This window comes from Pipistrellus hanaki (genome assembly GCF_964339955.1).
Source record: "Pipistrellus hanaki genome assembly, chromosome: 2".
NCBI lineage: Eukaryota > Metazoa > Chordata > Mammalia > Chiroptera > Vespertilionidae > Pipistrellus > Pipistrellus hanaki.
In genome coordinates, this window is record NC_140504.1 from 12,830,936 (window position 1) to 12,849,759 (window position 18,824).

At 36.0% G+C, this 18,824-nt stretch overlaps 1 protein-coding gene across 2 annotated transcripts in view; it reads right to left on the bottom strand.

Moving 5' to 3' along the window:
* The window catches only part of NCAM2 (neural cell adhesion molecule 2), a 381,172-nt gene that overhangs the window by 306,138 nt on the left and 56,210 nt on the right, over positions 1-18,824 (bottom strand). The window lies entirely within an intron of this gene.

The following is an 18,824-nucleotide window of genomic DNA, read 5'->3' on the forward strand; positions in this document are numbered from 1 at the left end:
TCTGGGCAAAAATCTCTTAAAACCATCGTGACAGTAGCATCTAATTAATGGTTCTATTTTTTATTATCAATTCAAAATTTGCATGTGGCATATAATTGCTTTGCTTTTTGGACTGGAATGAATCACTCCTGAAGGTCTGGCAAACAATGAGTGTTCTGGCATAACAGAGTCGCTGGATTGGGCTGACAAAGCCACAGATTCTTTCTTGCAGACATTGGCAGATGCTAGCCTGGGTATGCCTAACACATCAGCCAGCTAGGCTTTTTCTGTTCACTCAACAGATACCCACTGTGTGTCCCAATCAGGGAAATAATCTATCGAAAGCTACATGCAACATAAAATAATAAACATACAAGAGGTTATAATTGACATCTGCTAAAAATTAAATAATTTTACATATATGAAACACAAATAATAAAATAATCAACATGTATACCAAGTCATAAATAGCCTTGTTTTGCGCAATTCTGAGGTACATGAATTTTGGTTACCACAGTTGGTTAAAATCAGCTCCCACACACTGTCCAGGACATAGTGTTACTATGGCATCCTGTCCATAACTGTATTGGGTAAAAACATGGATTCTAGCTGATCACTACAAAAATTATTATGTAAATTCCGAATGCTTATCGTGATCAATGACCAATCATGTCACTGTTTTCTTAGTTTATTAGTGAGTGGGCACAGGGATTCTACTTAGTTCATGCACAGACTGCAAAGCGGACTGCTGTGTTATCTCTTTGTCTCCAGGCGATAAAATCACAGGACAGCTAACAAACGGGTAAAAAAAAAAAAAAGAATTATTAGGCGGGGAAATAAAAGTGATAATGCTGAAGGTAAAATTCAAAATATAAATGGAATGACAGAGGAAATAACTGATTGGGAAAGGTGAAACCACTGCTTTATATTTGAAGAGGCTTTCTATATGAACCAGAGGAACTTATGGAAGGCAAAAAGTCAACACAAAAGAAGAAACAGATTTTGGCAAGGAAGGATGAAGATATTACAGAGAAAGTAACACTGACAAAAACTTCACATTAAGCGAACTCTTGGAGATATTTCATAACATTGAAAGAGAATAAAATTGGGAAGCTGATCCCAACTTTGAAAGAAATATGAGTCCACCAAGGCACAGATAAAATGCTGGCTTAGGATATAAACCATCTGTCACTTGACCCAGGAATCCCACTTCTAGGAAAACATCCTAATAAACCAGAAAAACCAATCAGAAAGGAAATATGCATCCCTATGTTCACAGCAGCACAATTTACAATAGCTAAGATTTGGAAACAGTTTAAATGCCCATCAGCAGATGAGTGGATTAGAAAACTGTGGTACATCTACACAATGGAATACTATGCTGCTGTAAAAAAGGGAATTATTATCATTTGCAACAGCATGGATGGAACTAGAGAGCATTATGCAAATTGAAATAAGCCAGTCAGAGAAAGAAAAATACCACATGATCTCACTCATTTGTGGAATATAAAGAACATTATAAACTGATGAACAAAAATAGATCCAGAGACAAAGAAAGATTGAACAGACTATCAAACTACAGCAGAAAGGCTGGGAAGGGTTGTGGAAGAGAGTAAGTGATCAACCAAAGGACTTGTATGCATGCATACAAGCATAACCAATGGATGCAAGACACTGGGGGCGGGGGGGGGGGAGGGTAATGGCACATGGGGGGGAGGAGGTCAATGGAAAAATGGGGGGTAAAAGGAGACATATTTACTACTATTTATAATACTTTAAATAATAAAATAAAAATTTAAAAATAATACAAATAAATCGCCCAAGCCAGTTTGGCTCAGTGGTAGAGCGTCAGTCTGCAGACTGAAAGGTCCCGGGTTCGATTCCGGTCAAGGGCATGTACCTTGGTTGCGGGCACATCCCTGGTAGGGGGTGTGCAAGAGGCAAATGGTCGATGTTTCTCTCTCATTGACGTTTCTAGCTCTCTATCTCTCTCCCTTCCTCTCTGTAAAAATTCAATAAAATATATTTTAAAAAATAAACAAATAAAATAAAAATAATACAAATAAAAGAAAGCTCTATTCAAACAACTTTGGGTAAGTATTTTACAAAAAAGAAATACCTTAATTCACCATATGACAGATGTTTTAAGCAGAGCACTAAATAAATATTATTTTTACTATTTTGTATGTCCTTGTAATTATGGACAGGGTAAGAGATGTGTTAATGCTTTGATAATCATAAAATAATCTTGATTTTTCCATTGATTGTTCACATAATCTCAGCTTGTACTTGCTTTTTTTTTTTTTTTTAATCCTCACCTGAGGATGTTTTCCCATTGATTTTAGAGAGAGTGGAAGAGAGAGGGAAAGACAGAGAGAAACAGTGATGTGAGAGAAATATTGGTTGCCTCACCCAAGCGCCCTGACTAGGGCCTAGGCCAGGGAGGAACCAGCAACCAAGGTACATGTCCTTGACCTGAATCAAACCCATGACGCTTTTGTCTGCAGACTGATGCTCTATCCACTGAGCCAAACCAGCTATGGCTGCCCTTGCTTTTTTAATATCCTGCACTGCCATGCAATGAGAAGACGAAGATGGCCTATATGCACTGCAAATCTTCATTAATGTTGAATCCAATGCAATATAAAAAGAAATTCACACTGTGCCCTTGGGGATTTCAAAAATAAGTGAATTAAAACATTTAAAGCCATCTTCGTATCTATGCTGTCTGAGATAAAGAAAATTGGAAAAACTTGGCAAGTACCTTTGCTGATAAGAATGTGTGGCACTGTTACCTAATGTATTAAATAAAATTAACAGCAGTAAGTAAAGGGTTTTTGGTAAGACAAAGACAAAATGCGAAGGGAAATGAAGAATCTCCATGGATGTTCCCACTGGACAGCTAAGTACTTCTCTTTTCTCATAAACAGATGTTCTGCTTGTATCGCCTTCGATACCTATCTGCCTCATTAGTTTCTCCTCTCTTGTCTCTCACTTCTCATTTATTTATTTTTTAAATACATCTGTGAATTTCTGATGGGAAAGTGGAATATTCATCAGCTAATCTTAATGGGTTCCACTCTACGTCAGATACTGTGCTAGCTTAGCAGTATATATAAAGCGAAGATCAATAAATCACAGCTCTCTGAAAAATACATTGGCAAAGCTAATACTTGAATGAAGTCTGAAATAAAAGATAAAAACTAACATGATGATTTTCTTTCATAGTTGATACTCAAGTGTCTCATGCTACCTTTTTACTGGTACTGTTCTCTGGAATACTCATGTTCCACTGCTTTTATTTACACATTCACAAATACACAATATCTTCATTCTTCATAGACATTCAAATAGTTAATTACCAGCCTTTCTCTCTTAAAGAACTTATTTATCTTCACTTTATTTTTTTTCTTCCATTACTTTTTGGAATACACTTCTTGTCGACACATTTTATGTTCTTTTTCATTTCTGTACAAATATTAAAGACGAAGTTAGCTTTGTCAGGAACAGATAGATAATCCTCACATGAAAAGATTAAATGGGAGCACACAGGCTTTGAAAAAATCTACTTGTTGATTTATATTCTTTAACAATTAAGTTGCACTCTCATTTTTGAAATGGTACATACTTGCTTTCTAAAACACCAATAACCTGAATTGACTTTATATTTCTCAAAACATACAAGACAACAGCCTACTTCGTGAAAGAGATCATATTGAACTACTCAACGGTTAATTCATAAACTTACATAGAAAAAGCTAATGAGCTAATTCCTTTTTAATGGTGAATATCGATGTTTAGATAAACTTAAAACTCTTTTAGAAGTCAACAATTAGGCCTCTGATATGCACCAATATCCTTCATTATTCAACGATTATGATTAATGTCCCTGTGGAAATTTTGCCAATTAGAACTGTTTAATTTGAATTTTCTTAAATCTTTATAGCTAATCTACCCTCTGAGAATTGTCTTTAAACATGTTGCTATATCTATACATAAGCTTTCAAATAATGCTGCACCGAATATCTTTGCAGAAACCTTGTAATACACGTGATAAGTTCAAAACAAAACACTATGTTCATTTCAGTTATCAGTAAGATCATTAAATGTGTCCCAGACCAAAACCAAAGGGGAAAGAATATTGAAAAGAGAGACTGAATGTTAGGCTGGAAGGAAAGAGACTCACGTATCAATATATTAAACAATCAGTTTCTGGATCTTGGTTAGAAGATAAGCAAGATATTCAAGAAATAAACATGACAGACCTTGGTGGACTGATACCTAAGTAGAAGGCGAATCCTGAACACACGTCTTCTTTTAACTTGATTGCAGGCTCCTACTAGACCAAGACAGAGCTCTGAAAGGAGCAGCCTTCTATGAAAAGTCATGGGATTCCAAATCTGGGATTCAATAGGATTCGTTAATTGAATGAGCTGGGCCATCTCATTAAAAATAAAATGCTGTGGGCATTTTTGTTTCATGATTCATAATAAATGGATATGGAGCTAGATTTTGTCTAGCATCCTTCAACCTTTACATTCCAATGTCTTATTATTTTTTTTCTTTTCCCCAATACTGTAAACTGAGGTTCAGTACAGCCCATCCAAATTACTATATATTCTAGCCTTAAACTGCCTTTGTAAGAAATGCTCTTGCTATAGAAGATGCATTAATGAGGAATGTGGCTGAAAATTAAAGAGTGAATCTAGTTTCAGTCTAAGAAAGAATTATTAGCTAATGTTATCACATCACGGAAAAGGTGGGGTGAAGGTGAATATTAATAGGACAGGGGTGACCTGTATGGTAGCAATACTTTTATTATCCTTTTTCTTGGTTTCTCTTGAAAGGGTGTCTACAGAGCCTTTCATATTCATATCCTCTTAGTCCATGATCCGAAAAGGAATTGGCTCTTCCGGCCGTCTCCACTTGGAGATATCTTTAACAAAGACTAGGTAAGTTTAGAACACTTGTCCATTTCAGTACTGGTGACAATGTACAACAGCATCTGTCATTTGGATCTCTAACTAGAGATGATAGAGAGGCAGTTCTCAAAAGAAGAGGTATGCTAATCCAGAGCAAAGGGTGAAGAGACAAAGTAATAAGTCAGGAAGCAGCTGGAAGAATCTCCCTCAGCCTTCTTGGTATGTACACCCTAAGCCTGCTCTTGTTCACAACTTCATTTAAACCTTGACCCCATTCATTGTCCCTATGGATTGATTTTCCTGAAATAACCAATATCTTCCCGATCTCCCTGCAATCCCTGTATTTTATGATGCCTTTGGATTTGACAAAGTTATTGAAAGTTTTTAAAAAGTTATGAAAGCGACAGTCAATGTCAGGTCATTGATATTCAACTCATTGTTACAAAAATTATGTGGAATATTTGTGACTGACATTATAATTTATGTTTTAGTATTTTATATAAATGTTTTTTTAAATGTACTTAATAAACGGCAATCTAAGGACATGCCTATACAAGGATATGAAATATGTATTATTTTCTGTATGTACTAGTTGAGTTATGTTTCAATTCAATGTCTTTGGAGCATCTACAATATTGAATTATATATTACATGTATATACATGACTAGGTAAGATGCAAAGAAGTCAAGTTCTTATCCCAGATTTCTCTATTTTACTTCTTTGACCTCATATTTTATTTTCCACTTTAAAAGATAAAAATCATGGTAACTAACTAGATGCTCACCTACACCTCTATTAGTATTCTGAGAAATGTTTCTCATTTTTGTATCTTCTCCTAGCACCAAAGCAGGTGGCTATTATGAGTGGCCATTATTTATAAAAATTTAAAACATATACATGGTAATGGATATTTCTATTAAATTGAAATTAACATTAATTAAAGTTTTATTCCAGTTAATTCTTCTAGCTTAGCCATATAGTTTGTAGTATATAAGGATAAATAAATAAAGTATTTAAATATTTAAATTGAAACTCAATTAAAAAGTTATAAGGAGTTATTAAGTCTCCAAAGTCATTAAAGTAGATTAATTACTAATTCAAAATTGTCCTCCCTTTAATTTTTTGTCAACCACAATGGAAACACTTGGCAATGTTGCAGAATAATTTTAATTAATTCTCATGAACAGACTTCCTAATCAACTTCATATTGTATTTATATATATATATATACACACACACACACACACACACACACACACATAATTTCATAGAGGAAGGGAGAGAGATAGAAACATCAATGATAAGAGGAAATCATTGATTGACTGCCTCCTGCATGCGCCCTTGACTGGAATTGAACCTGGTACCTTTAAGTTTGCAGGCCAACACTCTATCCACTGAGGCAAACCGGCTAGGACTCATATTGTATATTTTTATACAGAGCATTGGCTACCCTCATCATAAGCAAATTCCCCATCTTGCACTAAAAACTCAGTGTGAGAAGTTACCAGTTCTATACACAAATAAATATGACCAACATAATATCATTTTTATATTAGTCATTGTTTATCAAATATTTATTGAGTAACTATCTTTTATATATTAAAACCAGAGGTACCTAAAACCAGTTCCCTAATAAATGGAGAGGACATAAATAAATAGTAGCTTTCTAGATGCTCTCACAGCATTTTATAAAAAATTAACGGAAAGGGTCTTTTAAAAATTATTTATTGAACATTGAGACATTACACTAATAAAGTGCATTCTATACCTTAAGATATTCTATCTAGAGTAATCTATTTCAGTGTCAGATAATTATGTGGCTAACAAATGTACTTAAGAAGTATCAAAGTTTCAAATCGCTTGCTTAGAATGATAACTGAGTAGTACTTGGAATCATATTTATTATTCTCAGTAAAATGTAAAATGTTTCAAGGAGCAGTTGTATAAGATCATTTGCACCACCATTCTGATTCAGGGGGAGGACACTTTTCTAAAAATAATTGTATTGGAGAGAACCAAGATGGTGGCACAGGTAAACACCTGTACTTGCTGCCTCTCACAACCACATGAAAATTACAATTAAAAGGCAGAACAACCACCACCAAGAACTGTGGAAAAGCTAGCTGAATGGAAGTTCCACAACTAGAGAGGTGAAGAAGGTGCATTGAGACTGTTATGAGGTATGGAGGTGCAGAAAGTGCTGGCACCCAAGTGTGCTGCTCTTTTAATTGGGAGGGAGATACAAGCTCCTGCTTGCTCTGAACTCCAGTTCCGGGTGAGACTCTGGGGACCAAGACACATAAGGGGAGAAACTGGACTGTCTGACATCGGGACAGGAATGTGAGGGCAGCTTTCTCTTAGAGGTGCTCACTATGATCATTGTTCCTGCATGGGGGCACAGGATGCAGAGACCCGGGACCTCTCCAGTGCAGGGTTGACTGGTAGCCATTGCTGTTTGCTCTGCCCTAATTATTCCCAGAGATCCCACCCCTCCCAATTTATAACCCCACCCAAGCTATGTGCAGAGGCTTTTGCATATGAATGGCCTGTTCTTTCTCCACCTAAAACCTGTTAAACTGCAGCTACTTCAGAGAGCCCCAGAGCTTTCAAAAGAAGACCCAAGGCCCAGCAGCAGCAGCCTGCCCTCCTTCACAGCTGGGCTTCACCTGGGAACTTCCAAACTCCATACAAAGAGGAGGAATCTGTAGATGTCTCTGTAGCTCCTGCTGGGCGGCCCCAGACAATGGCTGACCTTGCACCTCCTTGGAGATCCAAGAGCCAGTGTACCCAATGGACAGTGTGAGACCATACCGGATTACAACTCTTCACATCCATGAGAGACACACTTATGGGGCACTCAGTGAGCACCAAAGCCCCACTGAAGCAAGCCCTGCCACATAAGGGTGTCTCCTGTGCAACAGATCTTCCAGTGTAGACACAGCTGGTCATCAGAGCCAACTGGCCCAGAGGTCAATTCCTTCCAGTGATACCAACAGCAATCAAGGGTTAACTACAACAAGTCTGTGCACACAGCCCATAAAGGGGAACACCAAGAGCATCTACCTTGGGTGACTTGGGGAGGCTGACCCACTGGATCCTATAGGAAACCTAGCACACAAGGCCACCCTATCAACTCAAGAAGACTTAGCAGCTACTCAGTACATAGAAACAAACACAGGGAAACAGCCAAAATGCAGGGACAAAGAAACAAGTCACACATGAAAGAAATGGATGAAAGCAAAATACTGGAATGGGGTGGGAACCAGGTGGAGGGGAGGATTTTTGTGTGTGTGTGTGTGTTTTTTTTGTTTGTTTGTTTTTTTGGTTTGGTTTTCTTTTGGGGGGAGAGGAACATCTATAATAATCTGAATAATAAAGATTTTTAAAAAAAGATTGATTGTAGTTTTTCATTATGCAGTGTGAGATTTTTCTATTTTATTTTAAGTTGCATTTTGTTTAAATCAAGTCATATACCACAGTTCAATTATTTAATTTAGAATATAGTTGATAACTAATGGTTAGCACTAACATAGTAAGGTGACCAGGTGTCCCGCTTTTGGCGGGACAGTCCCGATTTTTAACAATTTGTCCCGCGTCCTGTGGCGTTTTAAACAAGTCCTGATTTTTTAAAGAATCTTTCCAAAAATCAGGACTTTTTAAAAATGCCACGGGGTGCCTGGTCACCTTACACTAACAATAAAAAAATTATTAAAGACAATATTATGTCTGCCCTTCATTAAATATACTATGTGATAGGCACACTTGGAGGTAAGGCAATGTAGTTGTAAAATTTCCAGAATGGCAGAGGAATAAATAAACCACATGTATACAGTGTATCTGGAAAACCTATAGCATAAGAAGACTCTAATCATAAGTTACACCTGCAATATACACTTATAATAAAATCACCTTCAGTTGTATATCAGTATGAAACAAGTAAAATAAATAAGCCTATAGATAAGGGTGTAATGCCACATAATTTTTAAACAGGATATAATCTGTTCATGCTGCACTTACTACTACAAACCTACTATGCATTTGTCAATCATGGTACTCAGGTTGGGGATACAGCATGAACAAAAATCAAAAGCACTGAACAAAAATCAAATTCACTGGATACAGAGAATTAATGATCTAACAGTGCCTGCGGTGGCACTGGGTCACTCTTTTGCTTCAATAGTATTTGGACTGAATAGACCCAAGCATGCCCTTCTCCCAGCCTACGGCTTCTCTCCTGCATCTCATCCACTCACCACCTTTAGAACCACTTCCAGGATCAGCCAACACATGGGCTTCTTTTCTACCTTAACTCCTTATTGCCAAACCACCATCAACCGTGAGCTCCCAAATTCATTAGAATTATTCCACCCAGGTGGAGGCTGCTGCCACCGCCTTTCCCCCCTGTCTCTACCGGCCTCCCACACCTACCTCTCTCGACCTTCTCTTGTGACTGTGAACATGTGGCTCTTGAGGGCATGGGCCACTTCTATGAGTTGGTGGAGAAGTGGAGGGCGCTGAGCGTCTCTTAAAGTTGCAAAACCAGCACAGGGGCCGCATCCCTTTCCAGGACGTGCTGACGCCTCCCAGGTGAGTGGGCAAAACTCAGGGCCCATGGAAGCCCCCTGGCCTTGGAGGGGAGCCTGACCCAGGCCCTCTTGGAGCTGCAGGCCCAGGGTTCTAACCACGCAGGCCTTCAGCTCTAGGACTTCCTGGAGAACCACTTCCGGGGTGAGGAGGTGAAAGTCATCAAGAAGAGGGGTAACACTTGACTCACCTCCACAGGCTGCTGGCCCCAGGCTGGGCTGGGGAAGATCTCTGCCAAAGACTCAGCCTCAAGCACGACTAGGAGCCTTTGGAGCCCAGAGGCCTTTGAGGGGCCCCCTGCATTCCCCTGGTGTCTGGCTTTTGCCTGAGCCTCCCAAAGTACTAGCCATTCTTTTAACCACCCTGAAGCCCTTTCCCATGCATTGGACCAAACTAAACAATAAAGCTTTTTGCAGAAAAAAAAATAAATAGAAGAAGAATTAATGATACAGAGGTGAGAGACAGGAAATAAGCAAATAAATAGAACAACTTACAGAATTCTCATGGTGGTGATTACACCTGAGAAAAATAGTTAAAAGAATGGGTGTTTGGGGTGAGCATGGGGTGTACAGGGGAGCTATACTTTTACTGTTTTCATTAGAGACAGCCTCATTGTACAAATGACATTTGAGACAGCAATGGAATGGTTGAAAGGAAAGACAAGCCTATATATGAAAGGGAACATAGAAGCATTGCTTTTCTTTTCTTTTTAAATGTATTTTTAATGGTTTCAAAGAGGAAGAAAGAAATAGAAACATCAGTGATGAGAGAGAATCATTGATCGCACACCCGCTAATGGGGATCAAGCTGTAGTATGGCTATCTACCCAAATTGTGAAACGATGATCCCTGAAGTATAAAATCTCTACCTATGAATCTCTCTGACTATGAGCAGATATGCTCATGAAGAGTTTCACCAAACACTGACAGTTGCAGTTAATAAATAAACACTGAAGATCTAATGCACAGTTTAGTGGTTATAGTCAACATTACTGTGTAATAAACTTTGAAGTTCCTAACAGTCTATATCTAAATTGCTAACACCACAAAAAAAAGAATTGATAATTATGTGACAAGGTAGAAGTGTTAGCTAATGCTATGGTGGTGATCATATTGGAATTTATAAATGCATCAAATCAACACATTGTACACCTTAAATGTACACAATGTTAATATGTCAATTATTTCTCAATAAAGACACTCCCAAAGGCTGATCCTAAGAGAAAAAAAATAATCACAAAATAAAACTCTGCAATGTAAGATTATCAAAAATTTATATGCATTATTATTGATTATGGTGGTTGGTTCATATTTCAGTTTGCCTATCATGTGGAAATTTGAGATAACTACACTGATATTCTGTTTTTAATTAATTAATAAAATGGGAAGAATTCCCCACATAACTTTTTTTTGTAGCAAATACACAGCCCATAAATGTAATTATATATAATTTAAATATAGTACTTGAAGATTATTTTATTTGATATCTTGGATATTAGTATCTTAAATAATTCAATATGAATTACAATTTGACATAACCTACTAGCTATTACTCCAGCTCTGCATTATTTAAATTTTTGTTGATACTTGATTGACTTAAAAAGTATGCAATGCTCCTGAAATGATATAAGAAATTCACTTTCTTAATATTTTTATTGATAATCTGGATCATGTGTAACTATTTGAAAGCTATTAATTTCATATACAACATTAACACACTTTATTATTATTTAATAATGTATCACATTCTTGCTGTAATAAGATTATTGTTGCACAATACAGAATTTCAACATACTCAAAAATGAGATTTTTATTTCAATATACATTTAGAGAGCTTACCTGTATTTGAAAGATGATACTCCAATAGCAAGAATAAATTCAATGACAATTAATTCCTAACATCTTTTAGACTGAGTCCTTTTGTGCTCACACAATATTTGATGACACACAAAATCAAATATGTCACAAACAATGCCAAACTACAACTTCATCAGTTTGGCTTTCCAAAGGCCAAAGCCAAACAGAAGTCTCTTCTCAATTCTAAGGCTAGGATCCAAATGAGATGCATTCTTGTTACCTTATGTAATAATCTCTCAATTTTCTGTCTCACGAGATTCCCAGGCCTGTCTGTGCTACCAGAATGTTGAATCTCACTGAGGACTCACAGGTCACAGATGGTATAGGCCACTTAAGAGACACCTTATTTACAAAGAGACTAACTACAAAGTTGTGTGTGATATGTGGGGGAACCATAACGGAGGGTTCAAGGACCAGGACCAGCAGCAAAGAAGCTGTTGCCACCAGTTAGTACAAGGGACCGATGAGAGAAGAGCTTATCAGAGTTCAGGAGGAAAGGTACTTGTATGGACTAGGGGGCCTGGAGGGGAACAGTAACATGAGAGAAGGAAATCAAGAGAATGAATCCTCATTCCTCCTTCTCTTTAGTCTTTTAACAAGACTCCTCACTGGCCGATCCTAACTGACAAGTCAGTGTCTGGGACAAGAACATGGCCCAGAGGAGGGCAGAGGGAATCTGAAGGCACAAAGGAAAGAGAAGCTTAACAAATCCTCAACAGAATGGGAAAAGTATGTTTCAATTCCTTTCAAACCTGAAATTTTATTTTTTAAACATACTTTATTAATGTCAGAGAGGAAGGGAGAGGGAGAGAGAGATAGAAACATCAATGATGAGAGAGAATCATTGATTGGCTGCCTCCTGCATATCCCACATTAGGGATCAAGCCTACAACCCAGGCATATGCCCTGACTGGGAATCAAACATAAGTCAGCATTCAACCACTGAGCCATGCTGGTCAGGCTGAAATTTTCTTCTTAATGTTAGTGATTATCAGGAAAGGTTTTAAGAGGAAAGGTAGTAACACATACTGTAAAGAGATAACTGAAATTCTTATGTAATTATTGTCATTTTACCAGTAATACATGTTATAATGTTAGACCCACAAAATGGTAAATGCCATTATAAAAAGAAAATAAATTAATTTAAGCATTTAAAAAGTGGGAGAAATCTTTTAAATTTGAAAAAAATCAGTACAACATAAGCATACTAAAAAATTATAAAGACTAAGAATAGAAAAGCAAGTATACACACCCATGCATTTGAACTGGAAACTGCTTGAAACATAAAGTGTGACGATTTAACACAAATAAGACTTCCATGTTCACTTACTCTAGTGAAATTAACTGTCCACTATTACACATCTTGTTATTGAAAATCTTTCAATCTATCTAAGTATAGAGACATTCTGAGGTAGAGACATTTTGCTTCACTGAGGCACCCTGCATTGCTCCTGATGATCCAGTTTCTTGCAGCATCTCAAAAATCAACAGTATGTACCCCAAGCCTTGTACTATCCTATATTATAAAATCCTAATGTGCAAATAAACCAAATGGCGGAACAACCTGTCACTATGATGTGCACTGACCTCCAGGGGGCAGATGCTCAATGCAGAAGCTGGCCTCTGGTGGTCAGTGCACTCCCACAGGGGATCGCTGCTCAGCCAGAAGCTGGGTTCGTGGCTGGCAAGTGCAGCGGCGGTGGCAGAAGCTTCACCTATCCCTGTGGTAGCACTACGGACCTCTCGGGGATGTTGCTGAGGGGTCTAAGACTGCCAGCAGGAGCAGGTCAGGCTGAGGGAATCCTCCCACCCCAGTGCATGAATGTCGTGCACTGAGCTTCTAGTATACACATGAAGCAGGGAAAGATGATGAGATAAACCTATTCTGACCACATAATTCTCTAACTGAAGTAACCTTTAAAATTCACTGTCACATCTCACCAATACCTTAAAGTGTTAAGAGCAACTTGGCTTGTGAAGATCATATGACAATTTCTCAAGTAGATGAGCAAAACAGTGTGCCAGTAAATAAATTTTGTGTGCCACAAAATATTTACCTATAGTCTATTTACTTAAAAATAGTTGAAATGCACCTGTCACTCTTTTTCAATGGAGTCAGTGAATGTTCATCTGAGATCTACCTTAACATGTCGCCTTACAGTTTTCTTCAATATGTTAGAACTAGTATTTTATCTTCTTCACAGGATATACAGAATTTTGATTCTGTACTTCTCTTCAGGTTGTTTTTTTTTTTACTTATAAAATTTGCATTGTAAATATGAAATCAAAGGTACTGGATTACTTGCTAGGTTATATCAAATTGATTACATAATGGCATTATCATTCACAACATGTTTCAGCCCAAAATGCAATGAAACTCATTAATCTAAAATTGAGAAACAGGAATGAGAAACAGGGTTAGTTGTTTTTATTTGGAGACAATGATCAGTAAATGACTCCTTCTCCATGATCCTTCAATTACCTTACAAAGGGATCTGAGGACCTATTTTATTAAGGGGAAAAATAATCCAAACCTAAAGTTTATATCAGGAGGCAAAATGTTTTCTTTTTCTTTTCTATTTTTTTTTAGGCTTAAATCATCTCATGTGGAGATACTGGAATGAAGTATAACACTGAATAAATTCTAATGCTACAGGTAACATACCTTAAATAATCTACTATAAATAATCATATCCTGAGTTACAAATCATGGAATGACTAATCAATGATAAGCACTTCATCTAAAATAGATTGTCATAAAGTTTTCTCCTTTTTTCCTAAGTGAAAATATAAGATGAAGAAAAGATAAGCAACTTGCTCAAGATCACAAGTATTATATACAGAAGAAATAATTCAAAAATCTCAGGTTTCTTTTTGTTTTTTGTTTTTTTCAAGTATATTTTTATTGATTTCAGGAAGAAAAAAAAGGAGAGAAAGATAGAAACATTAGTGATAAGAGAGAATCATTGATCAGCTGCTTCCTGCATGCCTGGGGATTGAGTCTACAACCCAGACATATGCCCTGACTTAGAATTGAACCAGTGACTTCTTGGTTTATGGGTGGACACTCAACCACTAAGCAACACCAGCAAGGCCAAATCTCATGTATCTAAGTACTCTATGCAACACATTCCCTCCTTTTCTATAATAAACAAGCTCTACTAATAGAAGGAAATCAGCCTCAACAATTTGGCCAGAATTGCAGTCACCTCACCCAAAGTTGATATACCCTTCAAAGGACAATCTTTCAAATCTCTGACTCTCACTGGCCAGATGAAAGGAGGAAGATGGGAAAGGAGTTATGCCAAATAAGAAATATTCTGCTCATTTCTGATCCAGGAAAAAGAGCCCATTTGAGAAGAATTATATTATTTTTCACTGGGCAAGAAAATAATAGTCAATTAGAAATCAGTACACTTTTTCATATACATATGCTTAGTTGTGAGGACTGCAAAAACTATTTTGTGCATCATACTTAATACTGAATGCCAGTAAGCTTTTTTTATTTTGAAATCAATAATCTTCAAAAAGCAACAAAATGAAATTAAAGTAAGCTGACCCAGTTTTAAAATGAATGATAGTTAAGGAAGAAACAAAGGAAGGTAGAGAATATCACGCCTCAAACTTAACTGACGACGGAGCTATAAAAATCCTTAACAAAGGAAACTAGACAAAGCAAAATGTGTACAAAAGGAAATAGTAAAAAAAAAAAAAAAAAAAAAAAAAAAATTAAATGGCTCTAATTTTCTCAGAAATTTTCGTCAGTATAAGCCTGAAATAATTACTTCACAAGCATTCAAAGAGATCAGAACAGAAACTAAGGACATCCTTTTTGTTTAAGTTGATTATTTTGGTAAATTACAAGGGCCCGAGTTTCATTCTGTGCCGCGTTAAATACATAGTCAGCTTTAAAAATCTCCATAAAAGCCCTATAGAAGAATGTTTTCAGTGCATTTCCCTTGTAATACAAATTATCCTTTTATCAGACTTATTTTAAACATGCTGATCTTCATAATCACATTCTTAAACTACATCATCACAAAGTTGTCCTTGTTTTTTAAAACGTAAGTTTCTCTTTAGAGAAAGTTTCCATGCTTTGAAAATTAAGTTTCTCTCATTTTATATTTCTGTATTGAGTTATGAGAGATTGAACACCTCCATAAAGAAGTCAACATATGTTTAAGGCCTGAGCAATAATATTTGCCAGGTACTGTGACTTTAGGACAAAGGGGCCATTTGCTTGAACAGGGCCAGGAAGATTTATGGAATTATCATGTATATCTACCTGAACCTCTCTACTCTGAAGCAAAGGCAGGCTTATCTCTTAGCCCCTGCTGGCATTTGGCATTAACAAACAGGTAGATTCAAAGGAACCAAGCCCAGAACTGATTAACAGAAGCTGTCCTTTGATTGGCTGCCTACTGCCTGCTGCCTTCTGGGGACCAAGCCCACAACCTAGGCTTGTGCCCTGCGGAGGAATGGAACCATGACCTCCTGGGATCATAGGTTAATGCTCAATTATTAAGAAGACACACTGGCTTGGCTGTCCTTAAATGAGATATTACTTTTAACCTTCTTTGCCATCACAGCTAATATACAATTATTGTGTCTCCTGTGTTTTAAATTTATCAATGCGTCCTTGTAGAGAACCAAGGTATGTTAATTAGATGCTAGCTCTCAGCTAGTGTCTGGCAATACATGCTAGTTTTACCCATCTCAACAAACACGTATAAACTTTAAAGACATTAAGCTAAGGGAATAAGGTAGTCACAAAGGAAAAATATTGTATGATTCTACTTGCATGAGGTATATACAAAAGTAAAATTTACAGTGACAGAAAGCAGAATGTAGTTGCCAGGGGCTAGAGGCAGGAGGAAATTGGGAGTTATTCTTTAATGTGTACAGAATTTCCATTTGAGAAGATGAAAACATTCTGGAGATAAAAGTGGTGATTGAATAACAATATGAATAATTGTGGACTCTAAATTGTACACTCAAAAATAGTTAAAATTGTAAATTTTAGGTCATGTCTATTTACCACAGTAAAATATTGCAAATAAAAGAGCACTTTCAAAAAAAAAAAAAAAAGAGCATTTTCATAAATATTTTGCATTTTTAAAAATTCAAGATATACAATAAATATGATACCAATACAATTTATGCAACTTAAGTCAGTAATAATCGATATTCAATAATTTTAATTCTTTTAATAATACAAACAGGATCTCTATATTTGAGACTTTCAATTAAACATTTTTCAGGTCTGTATCCTTTTGTTTATGGTAACATCCATATTAGCAGAAAGTCTTACTCATCTGGCCTTTTCTAAAACTTTTTAATGAAATTTGATATTATCACAGATTTATTGACCATTCTCCTTTCCATTCCTTTTTGATTTCAGGACCATGGAGTGATTTTAACTTTTGTGAGTTTGAAACGATTCAGTAAGTATTTCTTGACTTACGTTTAAAGAAAAAAAAATACCTTAAATTTTCCATAATTGTATCTATTTTTGTTACCAGAAAAAATTGAGTCATTATTTCCCTACCCACTGTTTTCCTTTTTAATATATTACATTTTGAAAGAATATGGATTGTGTGGTTTCTGATTAATTCCACTTCCATTGAAACCTGTCAGATTTGCTATTTTCAAATTTTCAGTTTCAAAAGTATGACAAACAATTGAGCATTACACACTTTTCTTCATTTTATACCTAGCATTTATTATGAAAATGCTACTTAAGTCACTCCTTCTTAGTGTAATTTTACTTTGTCAACTTCTCTTCAACTTTCACATTTTCTAACTGATTTTAGAGAGAGAAAGGAAGAGAGACAGAAACATGAATTTGTTACTCCACTTCTTTATGCATTCACTGGTTGATTCTTGTATGTACCCTGACATGACTCCTCACCCTCTACCCAAGTACATACTAGTAATTCTAATTCCCTAATATAAACTAAATTACCAAGTAGATATGCTATGTTCTATAATTCCTATGACTGTCAAACATATACAAACAAAATATATACAAATACATATACTAACTTTGTAAATAATTATTTTATACATATATTATTTCCCCTCAATTATTTATCATATACTATGATTGTGTTTGACTTATGGAAATCAACTTTTTTCTTTATTACAAGTAATTTAAGGTAATTTTATAAAATAAATGTAAATAGAAAAAACATGTTATAATTATAGAAAAAAATGTTTACTAGTATTTGATAAGTGGCCTGTAGAAAAGTATTATGATTAAAATGGAGAATCTAGAATGCTTTCTATTTTCATTAATGGTAATATCAAAGTTTGAATTTTGCCTAAGATTCTCATACATATTGAGAAGAATCAAGTGAACTATCATTGGAAAATGTTCATTTTTAAGATAATTACATTATCCTTATATTAATTAAGTATCCATATCTTAAGGTCAATATCCCATTCTTCTTTGTCTATATGTCAAAAATATATACATGCAAAATATTCATTTACTTTATTCTCATATTTTATGTGCAAATATGCTACAGTCCCTTACTGATGTTTAAGAAGAGTTTAACTTTTCTTATAAAAAAGATTTTTCAGTAATGCTTTTTTAATTGAGTCATTATCTCCCTCTCATGCCATGTTTAAAGATAGATAATCACATCTGATAATTAAGTTTTACTTTATATACACTGCCTGTGTACAGACCTACTTAACTAGATGCACGTATTTTTAAAGATTTCCATAGAGAAGCAACATTTAGAAAACATTAAGGTAACATCCTCAATAGACTGGATATCTGTAACATATGCTACAGTTATGTTGTGGTTCTCTCAAAATGCTAAGATCAAATGAGTACTTTTTAATCAATAATTTAGGATTTCCATTTAAACATTATGACCACCTAACAATGCTTTGCATACATTAAATACCAAATTTCAGCTTTTATTTCATACATCCTTTATAGCTTTCAATGTGAACATACTTACTACATACTTTTAGCATCAAACTGATTCTAAATTTCCTTTTGATTTTTAAGTAAAATGCTCAGAACAACATACAAGCCAACAACCTAAAATACACTATTAGAAAAACTAATTTTACCATGTTGCTTTATACTGATACTAGAGGCCTAGTGCACAAAATTCGTGCATGGGAGGGGTTGGTCCCTCAGCCCAGCCTGCACCCTCTCCAATCCAGGACCCCTCTGGGGATGTCCGACTGCCAGTTTTGGCCAGTTCCATTGGGCCTAAACTGGGAGTCTGACATCCCTCTCACAATCTGGGACCACTGGCTCCTAATTGCTCATCTGCCTGCCTGTCTGATCACTCTTAACTACCTCTGCTTCAGCCCCCACCACCATAGTTTTGTCCAGAAGGATGTCCAGAAGATATCTGGTCGATCCAGTCTAATTAGCATATTACCCTTTCATTAGTATAGATTGAATTTTCCTGTGGGTAGAAGCATCATCCATAGCAGACACAAGGTTAAGTATTA